Source organism: Mustela erminea, chromosome 6 (assembly GCF_009829155.1).
Source record: "Mustela erminea isolate mMusErm1 chromosome 6, mMusErm1.Pri, whole genome shotgun sequence".
Lineage (NCBI taxonomy): Eukaryota > Metazoa > Chordata > Mammalia > Carnivora > Mustelidae > Mustela > Mustela erminea.
Genome location: NC_045619.1, coordinates 25596701 through 25612266, shown reverse-complemented (window position 1 = coordinate 25612266; position 15566 = coordinate 25596701). Strand labels below are relative to the sequence as shown.

General features: G+C 42.3%; 1 protein-coding gene across 3 annotated transcripts in view; it reads right to left on the bottom strand.

The window, feature by feature from the left end:
* TMCC3 (transmembrane and coiled-coil domain family 3) overlaps positions 1 to 15566 on the bottom strand; it is a 222997-nt gene that overhangs the window by 99605 nt on the left and 107826 nt on the right. The gene's annotated exons all lie outside the window — the stretch shown is intronic.

Sequence of the window (15566 nt, the reverse complement as noted above, 5' to 3'; positions counted from 1 at the left end):
TCTGTCGGATGTCTTTTGGTTTGTTGACTGAATGTCCACAATAGCCAAACTATGGAACCCAGATGTCCACCAACAGATGAATGGATAAAGAAGATGTAGTATATATATACAATAGAATACTACTCAGCCATCAAAAACTGAAATCTTGCCATTTGCAATGACGTGGGTGAAACTAGAAGGTATTATGCTAAGTGAAATAAGTCAATCAGAGAAAGACAATTATCATAGGATCTCACCGATATGCGGAATTTGAGGATAAGACAGAGGATCACAGGGGAAGTTAGGGAAAAATGAAACAAGATGAAACTAGAGAGGGAGAGAAACCATAAGAGACTCTTAATCTAAGGAAACAAACAGAGGGTTGCTGGGGGTTGGGGAATGGGGATAGGGTGGCTGGATTATGGACACTGGGGAGGGTATGTGCCGTGGTGAGTGCTATGAATTGTGTAAGACTGAAGAATCACAGACCTGTGCCCTGGAAACAAATAACACATTATATGTTAATAAAAAAAGAATAAAGTTGATTCATAGTAACTACGAGTGTTATTATTATTGAATAGTTATATGACCCAAATGATGCGTATTCCCAGAACTTTCACTGGAGATATTTCTCCTGGAGTTGCTAACATGGTAAAAATGTAAGCTGAGAAATGCCACAGCCACGACCTGTGGAGGAACTCTTCCTGAGAGTGAAGCTACCACAGAGGAAAGAGAGCTGAGAGATGGAAAGAGCACATCTTGCGTTTCACGCTATTGTTTGAGGCTGGGATCTAGTCATGCCTGGACGTCTAGTGTGGGATTTTCCAACGTCATGGGCTATTAACTATCCCCCTTTAATGCCTGCATTGGTTTCTGTCACCTGCAAACAAAAGAATTCTGACCTAGCTTTTTAAAGATATAATTCATATGCCATACAATTCACCCATTTAAAGTGTACAATTTAAAGGTCTTTCGTACATTCACAGAGTTGTGCAACCATCAGTATAATGCAGGATTTTGACCCCAAAACACTTGAGACATGGCTCACTAGGTATGGTATGTGGATGATGGTGGGGATGGGCAGGGCCAATCTGATTCCAAAGCCACCACAATTCTGAAATTTCAAAGTTGGAATCACCAATTTCATCGATTTCGAAATAGCTCAGAGCTCAGCGCAGTATCATGGAAAAGGAATGACCTAGGCATTAGGACCCCTGGTTTCTTTTGAGGGAAATTAGAAAATCCCTATGAACCCTTCATACTTTAAAAATTCTACAGTTTCAGTCAAATCCTCTCATTTTTCATGATAAAACTGAGGATCAAAGAGGCTAAGCCAAGGGCCCAACGTGACAAAGGTACTTGCTGTCAGACACACTCAAAAATACAATTCAGTCTTCTGTGCTGTTGGTCTCAAGCAGTTCTTACTTTTTCTGCAGGATTTCAGACTCCAGGTCCAGGTCAATCTCTTGAAATAGTTGGAAGTAAAGAGACTCTTTATAATAACTCATCAAATATCCATTCATTCATTGAAGAAATAGACTGTGATTAAGGGTCTTCCCTATACTTATCTTCATTTCTGGATGGTCTCTCTTTAGATAAGATAGTGTTCTACCTACGACCTACAGGAGAGTCGGTATACTTTCCTCGCAGTGGCATGAGAGGGAATTTCAAAAATATCCTATGGTGTTTCCTGTGTGAGGTAGATAATAACAGATCTACGAGTTTCTACATACATTTGTGCCATAACCTTGGTTTGCTGAATCAGGAGCTTTAATGGCAAAAAAGGACCGCTAGGGAGGAGAAGAATGATGGTTAAGAGAATAACTGTGCTCTTCCATAAAAATAAAAGAGATTTGATAACCAAACTGGAAATTCAAAATAATTTCACTTCTAATAGCCCTCGAGGCTTCAGATGATTTAGTGAAGACATAAAGAACCTTTTAGCTCTTATTACAAATCTGTGTATCTGGGCACATAAGAACTCTCTACACAGGCTTTGGAAATTTTTAGAAACATATTTCCTGGAAGAATCTGAGAGGGCTGGATCTGGCCAACAAAATGTAATACAGTCTGGGGCAGGATGCATTGTACTTAGTGGAATTCAAGGACAGAAAGGCCTTCGCTTTATCTCGGATATCCTGTGAAAACACATTAAGAACACCCAGGGAAACATCAGCAGCAGGGATTTTATTCATGGTCATTGTTGTTTTTAATACATGGTTTTTCCTCTGGACAAAATAAGCTCAACCTTACAAAAGAGTACTGGACGTCTTATTTAAATTACAAGCAAAAGGCAGCAGAATTTTTTTTTTTAAGATTTTACCTTTTTTTTTTTTTTTTTTTTTACAGTAATCTCCACACCAACATGGGGCCCGAACTCACAGCCCTGAGATCAAGAGTCAGCATGCTCTTCCAATTGAGCCAGGCAGGTGTCCCAAGAGGTGGGAGAATTTTTAAAATGAGTTTAGTCATGAGGTCCTAGGATGGACTTGAAGGGGAAAAGAGTGAGAAAGAGAAGAAAAACTGTTCATAATGACACATCTACTATGATGCCTTTGAGGCATTTTCATTCACTGTTCTCGGTGACCTGTCTGCGATCCCGAGGCCCACCGCTCTCCTCCTGCCCAGCCTTCCAACCAGCCTTCCTTATTCAAGTGCCTCCTGCCAGCAATTCTCTCCTCTCCTTCCTACATCATCACATTTTTTTTCTCTCCAGGGATTATTTCCAGTAGCACAGCAACATGCTTTTAATTTTCCCCATCCTTCAAAATCCTCTCTTGATCCTGTTAACCTCTGTTACAACTAAATCAAATTTTGTCAGTCACGTGCAAAACCTTTCATGGCTCCCGTTTCACTCACAGAAAAGCCAAACCCCTCCAGGAACCTACAGTCAGACGGCACCTCCTACCTTCCCCTCTGTGCTCCAGTCAAGCTGGAGTGACCCCCCCACCCCAAGAATACACACCAGCCATACTTTCTCAGGGCTTCGTACCTGCTGTTCCCTCTGACTGGAATGTTCTCCCTCAAGATGTCTGATGGCTCATTCCGTCTTTTCACGTCTTTAACCAAAAGTCACCTTTACAGTGAGGCTTTCCTTAGCCTCCCAGAGCAAAGCTGCATTGCCACCACATCCTGATTCTTCCTCTTTCTCTACCTTGTTTTATTTTACTTCTTAACACTGATCACTTCGTAACATACCATACAATTTTAGGTTTATCGTTTGTTTCCCCCAGTCAATATTCCCAGTTCCGTAAAAGCAAGACTTTTTTTTTTTTTTAAATCTGCTTTGCTTACTGTTTGGTACACAGCAGGTGCTCAATAACTGTCAGTTCAACTGATGAAAGATTTAAGACACGCAGAATGTCTTAACCATTTTAAAGTTGTCACAGTCATGCTTATTTATGATTTTTCTACAACCCTTGAGTTAGAGTTCTCTGAATCAAACACGGACCTTTGTTTTATCATGTTCTAACTGTAAACACGTCTGATTTCAAATAGAATTTGACTTCAGAATGAAAAGAGTTAGAATCCTGGAGTACCATTAGCAACTCACTGACTCTCCTTGTTCTCATTTTGGTTTATACTAAATTTGGCTTAGAGGGAGGCGGCCTTTTGTGTCTGTCCTGGGGAGGGAGCACCATCTTGGGAGGACCTCAGTAAAGAGTATTTGGCAACTGCTGGAGCTTAGACACGATACCCATTCAGAAGCTCAAGGGGAAAACTGGGAGCTGGAGAAAGAAGGCAGAATCAGTCATACAGCCTGAGGCTATGGTTCTCTGGGTCATGAGGACATGGTGGCCCAACACAGCTTCCAAGGATCAGAGGAAAAGTGGCAACCCACAACAGAAATCAAGATGTTAGCAGTGGTTTAGATCCAAAACAAAAGCAAAACCACAACAGGATAGAGAATCCAAAACAACAGGGAGACGGTCCGCCCCGGAGGCAGAAAGACCTCAGTTTGAGGCTGGCCCCACGCCCGCCCAACACAGGGACACAGTTCTCAGGGTCGTGGGGGACTCAACACAAAGCCCAAAGCGCCATCTGGCAAAGGTAAGGGCTTTGTGGCCATCCGTTGCTCCCCACCCAGCCTCCAGGACCAGCACAGAGTGAGACACAGTGGGCGCCGAGCAGAGACCCCTTCAATGAGCAAGGGGGCCCTCGGGCCTGACTTCACCCACTTGGCTGCTTTCCCTCTCACTGTACTGTACCCTCTCACCTCTGTTTACCCTGCTGCCCAAATCATCTTCCCTTTTATTGTTGCTGTCCCCAGTCCACAATGGAGCCGGAGCCTATGACGTCAATCCCTGCCTGGGCGCCAAACACTAATTTCCATTTAAAAACATCGCACTTCAGCAGAGACGGGGAGCAAGGAGGCAGCGAGCCGCCTGCAGTCTCTAGTACTACAGGCTGACAGAATTTTTTAACAGGTTCTTGTTTTTCTCCTCTGGAGGAAAGCTGGTTTCCAAGAAGGATTTCCCCCCTTTGTGTTCACTCTTTGTTCACAGTTTTCGTGTTTACTTTTGCTTTTTATCTTTACATAATCCTTGCTGTTTTAAGAATCTGAAGAGATTCTGGACTGGAATCCCTCACCCTTCCCTGAAAATATCTCTGGTTCATGCCAGCGGGGGCTGACACATTCTCCTCGTTTTTCCTTTCACATCTTTGTGATGTGAAAGGATGCTGGGAAATCATATGAACAAACCTGGTATTTGTTTAAGGATTTTTTTTCCCTCAAGTCTTCAGTCAAGATTGTGTGCAAGGAGAAGTTCATTTCAATAGAATTCCTGGAGAGAGGGCTCGGGATCAGCATGGGCTACAGAACCACTGAGCCATTTAGAAGCCCAGCAAGGATAGGGAGGTAGAGGGGCCCTTTGCCTGGAAAGCAGGGAAAAGCCCCACAGCTGTGCCCACTAAAGCAGGTGGCTGACCTCCAGGACTAGCTCGTAAGCAACAGGGGGATGGGGGCTGAGAATTCCAGGGTAAACCGGAAGAGCAGAAGAAGGGACACATGGAGGGCACCCCCAGCAGGATGTGATCTCCGTGAATGAAGAAGGATGCCTCTCTTCGTTCTGTTCACTGTGTCCTCAGCACCTAGCTGTATGTGCAAGTTATGACTCATAGTAAATATTTGTGGAATGAATGAGGTAGAGCAACAGGGTACGACAAGAATTCTTTTAAGTAAAAAGGAAAGTTTTGGAATGCCTGGGTGGCTCAGATGGTTAAGCGTTTGCCTTCGGCTCAGGTCATGATCTCGGGGTCCTGGGATCAAGCCCCGCATCAGGCTCCCTGCTCAGTGGGGAGCCTGCTTCTCCTTCTCCATCTGTCCCTCCCCCTGCTTGTCCTCTTTCACTCTCTCAAGTAAATAGATAAAATCTAAATAATAAAATAAAATGAAAAGGGAAGCTTTGAAAATGTTTAAAACCTGCTGTTGTCATGTTAAATCTTACAAGAAAATATCTGTAATTCTATGGAAACCCCAGGTTGGTGTGGTATGGAGAATAAAACATGACACTCAAGCTTTTTTTTTCTTGTCATATATGACAAACCAAAAAAAAAGGGACTTCAGGCAAAACTAATGGGACCCAGTGTGTGCCAAATGTGGCAGTAGGTAGAAGATGAAAAAAATTAAGAGATAATGAGTACACAGGGGCCCTGGCTGGCTCAGTCAGAAGAGTGGAAAACTCCTGATCTCAGGGTTGTGAGTTTGAGCCCCACATTAGGTAGAGAGATTACTTTGAAAAGAAATGAGTACATAGGGCTATATCTCTGTGAATTATGCATGTGTACATAGAGATATACGGAGTTACAATTTACTTGCCTCATGTCAGACACTATTTTAACTGAACTACAGTTGACATACAATGTTATATTACTTTCAAGCGTGTCAGACACTAATTCATCCAATACCACTAAAATGTTGCAGCATTGTTATTTCCACTTTGCAGATGCAGAAATTGAGGCTCTGAGAAGTTAAACAAAAATGACTGAATATAGGGCAACCTTGAAAATAAGATGATTCTTCTCTCACCCAAAGAGAAAATCACTTCCATATACACACACACACACACACCCCACATCTTCTTTATTCATTCTATTAATGGATTTGTTTCTGGACTCTTCTGTTGCATTGAACTATGTGTCTGTTTTGTGCTTGTACCATACTGTTTGATAACTAAAGCTTTGTAGTATAGCTTGAAATCTAGGAATGTAATTCCTCCAGATTTGTTCCCCACGCCCTGCTCTGGCCTGAAGTTACTTCAACCAGCAACGGCCAGATAGGAAAACTGCAGTTTTAGACCACAGATAAGATTTCATTTGCTGAATCTGAGTCAGAAACACAGACAGTGAATCTAAGGCTAAACCAATAACTATGAGAATAAACAGATTAAAGGAAGAAATGTAAGACCTAAAATATTTTTCTTCTAGGGAGGTGAATAATGTATTATCAGATATCTACTAAGACTTTTCTATTTGCTTCAATATACATATGTCAAGTGTCTTCATCATCTCTTAAGCTAAACTAATAGTTTTCTGGAATCTTCACTACGTCAATCTTGTTTCCTTAATATAAAGACACGTGAATACAAACATAGCCTCTTTCCCCATCACGTTGTTTAAATGGCTGCATATTATCACAGCATATTTACCCATTCTCAGAATTGAACACTGGATTATTTCCAAATGCTCAGTGTTAAAAAGGGCATTGAAATGAACACCCTTGAGGATAAACCTGTGGGTATGTGGATATGTTCTTAATGATTTCCATAGGATATTGCTATGTCAAAAGTGTCAGAGGTCAAAACCTTATTCCTAATATTTTTTTAAAGGACTAAAAAAAAAAAATTAAGTTCCCCACCATGGGGCTCAAACTCATCACCCCAAGATCAAGAGTTGCATGCTGTACGGATTGAGCCAGCCAGGTGCCCTCCTAAAGGTTTTTCTTAATCCACACTGACAAACTCTCCAGAGCGATCGTATTTACGCATACTCCATAGTCAGGTAAGTGTTTCGTTATGTCATCCTGTATTATCACTGCTACATTTGTCAGGATTTGGCCTTAACACTCAATACATTTTCTAAAAGAAGCAAACAGTTTTATTTAGGTAGAATATATAGGAAGCCAAGTAGGTAGAGTCCATAATCTGAAGTACACAATCTGAACAGTTTTATAAAGGTACATCTCTGTAACACCATCCATACTAAAATAAAGAAATTTCCAACTCCCATGGCACCTGGGTGCCTCAGTCAGTTGAGCATCTGACTCATGGTTTTGGCTCATGTCGTGATCTCAGGGTTGTAGGACCGAACCCCACATCGGTCTCTGCGTTCAGTGTGGCGTCTGCTTGAGATTCTTGCTCCCTCTATCTGCCCCTCCCACTTGTGCTCTCTCTCTCTTAAATAAATAATCTTTAAAACAACAAAAATAGGGGTGCCTGGGTGGCTCAGTGGGTTAAGCCTCTGCCTTCAGCTCAGGTCATGATCTTAGGGACCTAGGATCAAGCCCCGCATCGGACTTTCTGCTCAGCAGGGAGCCTGCTTCCCTCTCTCTCTCTGCCTGCCTCTCTACCTACTGGTGATCTCTGTCTGTTAAATAAATAAATAATATCTTTTTAAAAAATAAATAAACAAAACAAAAAAAACTCATATTCAACTCCCCAGGTTTCATTATGAGTCTTCTAAATCATTACTTGCCACCCCCATCCCAGCATAAAAAGCATAATCTTTTTTTTTTTTTTAAACTTCTATCACCGTAATTTCAGTTTACCTATCCCTGAACTTCATACAGGCACTCTTTTTGTGTCTGGCTTCTTTTACCCAACATAATATCTTTGAGATTCAACCACCGTTTTGCATGTGTCATTAGCTCACTATATTTTTTTTTTTTTATTATTTACTTCAGAGAGAGAGTACATGAGTACGGGGGGTGGGAGTAGTCAGAGAGAGGGACCAGCAGACTCCGTGACAAGGGCAGAGCCCAGTGTGGGGCTTGATCCCACCACCCGGAGATTATGATTCCAGCTGAAACCAAGAATCGGTCACTCAATCGAACACGCCACCCAGGTGTCCCTAGCTCATTATTTTAATAATTAGGTTCATCGTTTTTATTGCTGTGAAGTATTTCCCTGTATGAATGAACCACAACTTATTTTATCCATTTTCTTGTCAATGCCTCTTTGGGTTATTAGTTAGGAGCTTTTAGGAGTAAGAGTGCTATAAATACTCTTCTGTGTGTCTTTTTGGTAGATACATGTAAATACTCATTTCTCTAATGCTGTTTGTGGGACAGGTATTTGTATGGCTTTAGTGGGAACTGCCAGTTACTCAAAATCACTGACCTACTTTATAATCTCAAGAGTAAAGTGTGAGTTCCACTTATATAAATATATTTACCAATATATTGTCTAAACCTTTAAGTACTTGGTAGATATGTCACGTAAGATGAGTCCTTACATGTTCAATTTATATGTCAGCAATTTATCCTGAGCTTCATCTATAGGACACAGAGCACAATAACAAAGGAGGACAGTTGATTGAAATGGTTAATTCTTGGTAGAATGTGTCCCAATTATTATCCTGGTCATTATGTTTGAGACCATGTAACATGCAAAAAAGATCAGAGAAAAATCCCTATGATCTTTCAAGTCAAGCTATTTTCCTCCAAGATGGACAATCCACAATATGCCACAGAGTCAGCAATTAAAGTCAAGGGCACTTTGGGGGCCCCTGGCTGGCTCAGCTGGTAGAGCATGTGACTCGTGATCTCTTGGTTGTGAACTTGAGCCCCAGGCTGGGTACAGAGATTATTAAAATCTTTTTTAAAAAAAGTCAAGGGCACTTATCTCAAATCTAAATAACTTAAGAGATTCATATCTAATTGCTAATGTGTATTATACTCATAATAAAACTTCTCATCTCCATGAGAAATCTCAAAAGATGTACAGACTAATAGAAGCCACATCTGTCTCTGAGGATATATTATTATGTTTATTTTATGTAAGTACACTGAACTTTTTAAGAGGTATGGCTAATGCAATAGTGAATCAGCCTCAAAAGCTATGTCCAGTGCCAACTCCAATTCTTTGTCCCCGGTATAAAAATTAATATGTAACTGTCTACCTGCCAAATCTACCATCAGTTCCACAGCTGGAGCCAGGGCTGTTTAAATATGCACAGCGACCAAGAAGTGTGATCTCGGTGTGCAATGCAGGTGTCTCACCATTTCCCAGTCATGGGATCACAGCAGGGGATCACAGCAGCACTGGTTATCTTCCACCTGTCCATCAGGATGGCTCTGCCTTCTCTGGGAACCCGTAGACATACCCGTAGAGACATCTAGGGGCCTCCAGCTGAGCTCACCTCTGGAGAGCTCTGGCAGGGGGTAGGGAGGAAGGAATGAGTCTGAGTATTCATCTTGTTTTCCTTGTCCATGTCTCACCGTGGGCTGGCTGCATCCTTTAACCAAAGATCACAGGTCTGGTCAGGCAACCCCCTCCACATGGCCTCCTATCCCTGGGTTCTGGTAACCCCTCCCTCCCTCTTCAGGCCTAGGGCTGGAGGGGGCACGTCTGCTACCAGCCTGAGGAGAGCCCTGCTCTATCTCCCACATTTTCTCTCCCCTTTTGTGAGGAGTTTCTTTATAATTTTTTTTAACTCACTAAGCCACCCAAGCGCCCCCCCTCCCAACCTTTTTTAAAGCAGGCTCCATGCCCAGTGTGGAGCCCAACACAGAGGTCGAACTCACAACCCTGAGATCAAGACCTTAACTGAAATCAAGAGTCAGAGGCTTAATCAACTGAGCCACCCAGGGGCCCCAAGGAATTTCTTTCTTAATTCTCTCTAATTATTGGGTTTGTGTGTATCATGCTGTTTCTGTTTGGACTTTAACAGATATTGTAGTTTTGTCAAAGGACCAAGGTAAAGCCTCACAATAGAGGGAAAGAAACGCATCATGAGAAACATCCTAGGGATATACCTAATCTTAGGAGGCCTGGAAGACGAAAGAGGAATACGTGGGCTTTCATTCCCAGACAGATTACCTATAAAGAGCTGATGGCCTCCTCTACATCTGCTGCGGTGCAAACGGACTTCATATATGAGGTTCACATGTAGTGAACACCTGTTATCTGCCAGGCCTGATGTAGGGATCTTTGTATACGTGCTGTCATCACGTGCTATGTAACCCTGAGCAGACTCGTAACCTCTCTTCAGCCCAGCTTTTTACCTACAAAATGGGAATAATAATAGGACCTACCTTGTGTTATTGAGAGAATTAAATAAGAAAATCCATGTTAAAGTGCCTAAGACAGGACATAATATATGTTTAGTAAATGTTAGTTACTAATAAAAATGATATTAATTATAATGATAGCTATAAGAATAATTAACCCTTGGGGTGCCTGGGTGGTTTAGTCAGTTAAGTGTCCAGCTCTTGGTTTCAGCTCAGGCCATGATCTCAGGATTGTGAGCTGGAGCCCTGCACAGGGCTGGGTACTCAGCAGGGAGTCAGAGTCTGCTTGAAGGTTCTCTCCCTCTGCTCCTCCCCCTCTCACAGGTGTGTGTGTGCGCGCATGCACGTGTGAGTGTACATGCTCCCATAAATAAATTCTTAAAAAAGAATAATTAACCCTTGTAATAATCTTCCAAGTAGATTCCATTTTAAAGATGAAAACAACTGAGGCCTCATGAGCTATGTCACAAAGACGAGGCAGAAGGGAAATCAGCTCCTGATAGCAAGAGCAGAAAAGACTACGGTGATCATCTGATGGTGCTTTCTGTGTAAGTGAAAATTCTTCTGTGAGCCATAATTACCAAAAGACAACTAACCCGTTGGTCAAGTGAAACGTAAATACACACATGTGTATGCATACACACCACACACACATACATACACACATACTCAAAACCAAAATAGAAACCAGGATATCTTTTAACTAAGTACCCTTTTTTTTTTTGAGTCCTTGATTAAGAAAATACCCTATGCTTACTGAATTTGACTACTGAGCACACTTGCACAAGGAGGTTTGGTTGGTGCCTTCTAAAATATTCTAAAATATTCTGTGAAGAGCTGTGGCACCACACATCTTAGATTCTTAACTGAGGAAGAAATCATCCTTGGGGAGTTACAGGGAGTTTGTAATTTTATGACCAACTAAGACAGAAAAAAAGCTTATGTAAAAAGTAATGCCATTCTTTAAAATTGATCGACATCTTCTCGTTGTTCAATACAACATTTAATTACCCCTAAAGAAGTTGGACTACTTCCCTGTTTCACAGACTATACACCACATAACATTAAGGATCTTAAAATCTCTTGCCACTTTACAGATGCCTTATTTCTATTAAATGCCAATAATAAAACATTTAAGAATCTTCCTCTATCCTTTTTAAAATAAAAGTAAGTTAATTTTTTTAAGGGAAAGAAATTGGGGTGCCTGGGTGGCTTGGTCTGTTCCGCATCCAACTCTTTTTTATTTTATTTTATTTTATTTATTTATTTGACAGAGAGAGAGAGATCAAGATCACAAGTAGGCAGAGAGGCAGGCAGAGAGAGAGAGGGAAGCAGGCTCCCCGCTGAGCAGGGAGCCCGATGCGGGACTTGATCCCAGGACCCTGAGATCATGACCTGAGCCAAAGGCAGCGGCTTAACCCACTGAGCCACCCAGGCGCCCTCTGCATCCAACTCTTGATTGGAGCTTAGGTCATGATCTCAGCGTCATGGTACCGAGGCCTGGGTCGGGCTCTGAGCTCAGCACAGTCTGCTTGTCTCTCTCCCTCTGCTCTTCCCCTCTGCTCACATGTACACTCTCCCTCTTGCTCACTCTCTCTCAAATAAAATAAATAAAATCTTAAAAAAAAAAGAAAGGAAAAAAATCAATCTGGATCCCGTCTGACACCAGACCTGTTTCTAGCCTACCAGCAGCAGGTCACACTGCCCTTCAGTTGCCTGTCCTGGGCCAGGATTCACAACCCACCTAAGATCCACCACGTATGTGGCCGTCTGCTCTCACACTCCTCTTCTCCCCAGCTGAATGACAGAAGAGAGTCCTCGTTCTAGCAGATTCTCAGAAGGCCTCCTAACCTGCTACCTCAAGCAGCCAGTAACAGTCAGGAGGAGTCGACCTGTGAGGTGAAACTCATTTGCCAGCCCTGCAGAAAAGCATTACCTCCGATAAACAGGACAAAATCAGACTTAACGAAAAATGTGTGCTGCATAGATCAGGAAGCGTGCTTGGCTCACTCCTAGTCTTCAGGGCCTAGGAAAATGCCCGGGATGTAGGAAGCACTCAGTAAATATTTGTGGGGGGAAGGGAAAGGGGAAGGGAAGGAAAGGAAAGAAAGGAAAGAGAGAGCGCAAGCAGGCAAGCAAGCGGGATCCACAGAGCCAGTGCCACGCCTTCAGGAAAAAGCAAAGTAGCCCAAGATAGGTACCATTTCTGGGTAAAATGAGAAAAGAGAGTAGTCTGAATTGGTCTGAGTAACACAGCATTTAAAAAGAAATATGCTTGCCAGCATCTATATCCAGGTAGATATTCTAATGGACGTCCTTCAATAAGCAGATGAAAATATTTATAATATGTAATATTTATAATTAGTAACACCATTTGCCTCACACTTTATAATTTAAGTTAATGCATAAATATCTTCTTGGGACACTTGGGTGGCTCAGTTGGTTAAGCATCTGACTTTAGCTCAGATTATGATCTCGGGGTCCTGGGATTGAGCCCCGCATGCATGGGGCTCCCTGCTCTGTGGGGGGCCTGCTTCTCCGTCTCCCTCTGCTTGTGCCCCTCCCCCCACTCCTGTGCACATGCAAGTGCACTCTCTCCCTCAAATAAATAATCTTCACAAATAAACAAGCAAACCTCTTCTTTTTGGAGTGAGCAAATAGGACTTTCAACCCAAATTCTGAGTGGGTGAGTCTGAATGAACGAGATCTTAAAATATTTGAACCTGAGCCCCAAGAGATCACATGTCCCCTTCTCACTGAAACCTAGTAGAACCCTTGTATACAGACTTTTTTTTCCTTTGATTCTAACACGGACATATCTTTAATTTTCTCTTTGTAAAACTCATATACTTGTTTTAAACAATACTTGTTCTAAACAGTTCCAAAAACAGAAGTCCAGAAAGTAGAGGGTGTGGAGTGCCTGGCTGGCTCAGTCAGAAGAGCATGGGACTCTTGATCTTGTGGTTGAGTTCAAGCCCCATGTTAGGTACAGAGATTACTTAAATAAATAAATAAAATTGAAAAAACAAAAAAAAAGAAAAGAAAAAAAAGTAGATGGCAGAAAGCAAGCCATTTCCTCTCCCCCAATCATTCAACTTCTTTCCCCACCCAAATGACAAAAGGGTGAGCACACTATGGCCTGCAGGCAGATCTGGCCTGTTGCTTGTTTTTGTATAGCCTGGGAGCTAAAAATGGTTTTTGTATTTTTAAATGGTTTAAAAAAAAAAAAATCAAAAGAAAAATATTTTGCGGCATGTGAAAATTACTTAAAATTCAGTTTTCCGTGTCCATAAATAAAGTTTTATCGGCACGTGGCCCTGTCCATTTGTTTATACATTGTCTTGGCTGTGTTCTCACCAGAGCTGCAGACTAAGTAACAACCCTGCTCTAACAGTGTAGATCCTGTCCACCTTTCTGAAAAATCCCTCAAACTCACTACCTTTTATCCAGCCATCTATGTATCAAACAAATTATTCGACATAATACCACCTGTTTGTCAACCTGCTTTTTTTATTCAGGTACATACTGTGGCCACCTTAAGTTTTCCTAAACCCATCAACCTTCTAATAGGTATCTCCCCAACAGCCATAACCCTATTAAGATTCTCAAAGGCATTTTACCACCAGCCATGCAGTCAAGGGCATTTCTCCCCCTCCTTGGCTTATCTTCTAGAGAATATGAGCACATCTGCACAGATTGGAAAGGACTCCGGAGCAAGGGGAACGATAATCCCATAACTTCCCTTCGCAGTAAACACACCACCCTAGTCATCAATCACTCCGACTTGGGCTGTCAGGCCTGGTGGAACACACCCTATGTAATTGTGCCCTCTTGTTGGGAAAATATTTGCCAAGCAAATGTCTTGAGTGAGTGGGGATCCCCCGCCCCCCTAAAATGTTAGATGTTCTTCTTCTGCCCTTTTAGCTAATGTGAAAAACCAACTCTAGACTGTGCAGCTCTTGTACCTAATTCCCAGTGACTCACAGATTCATACGCAGTCTGATTTTACATTGATGCAGCTTCTGTAATTATTCTGATAGCATTTTGTTGACATTCTACCAGCAAATGTGTTTTTTCTTAGAAGACTCCAAGTTAGTCAGTCAATGCACGCTAATGTGGGTGGTCTTTGGTATTTGCTTTAGTGAGGACAGAGGAAAAAACATTCTTAACTATGCAAAAATAGTTTCTGGGACTGATTTTTGGGGCTGGACTGAATTTAGAGTTCTGTTTTTCCTAATGGAGACTTCCTGTGCTACACTAATATTAATATTAAAGGACATGAAACTTCTTGAGCTCACATTTAACCTACCTTCTAGTGCTTGAGCAAAGCTGACATGTGTTCCTGTTACCTATGGCTGCATAACATAGCATCCCCCAATTTAGCGGCTTCAGCAGTGAAAGCCGTTTCTTTTCTTTGTGAAATCTGCAATTTGGGCAGGGCTCAGTGGAGACAGCTCATCTCTGCTCCACAAGGCACTAACTGGGGTTCATTCAGCTGAAGCGGGAGGACCCACCCACAAAGCCAGCTCACTCACATGGCTGGAAAGCTGCTGTTGGGAGCTCAGCGGGAACTGCCGGCCAACATCCTTATTTCCTTTCCCTACGGACCTCCCAAAATGGCTCCTTGGGCTTCCTCACATCATGGCAGTTGGATTGGAAGAGTCAGTGGTCAAGGAAAGTGTGGCAGATGCTGTAAGTCTCACTACAGTTCACCTGTCTGTCACACAGTGTCATTTTCATGGCACTCTACTAATTAAGCAGATCCTCAAAGTCGGCTCAAGTTCCAGAGGGGAATCGGAGTCCACATCTCAATAGGAGGAGCTGTAAAAAATTTATGGCCATCTTTAATCTACAAGAGTACATAAAAGGAATCATGTAAACACGTCTCTGAAATTCATGGGTTGGATACTGAAGTGGCAGCACAGAGAAGCCAAGAATAGAATTAGAGAGCCTCATGGCTGTGCAAACTCTCCTGGGATGAAGTGAGCACAGGCTTTCCGGGTGTGATCTGAGTTTGGTCACGGACCAGCTGTATGACCACAGACAAACTGTTTCCAGGTCTGAACAGCCTCATCTACAAAGAACAGAAGATAATGATGTCTACGGCATAAGGTCTGTCTGGGGAAATCAAGATTCTGCTTTTTAATCAATTAGAAAACTTAAAAAAAAAAAAAAAGACGAACAACATGCATAGAAAAATACAAAAATAGTAAGTACTCTGTGAATTTTCACAAACTAAATACATTCATCTGATCGCCACCCAGAACAAGAAATGGAACACAGCCAAGCTTGGGAAAAAAATCAGGGAGCGGCAGGGTCTTTGCTCCCACTAATGGAGAAAGGAACTCTTGGCTCTTGC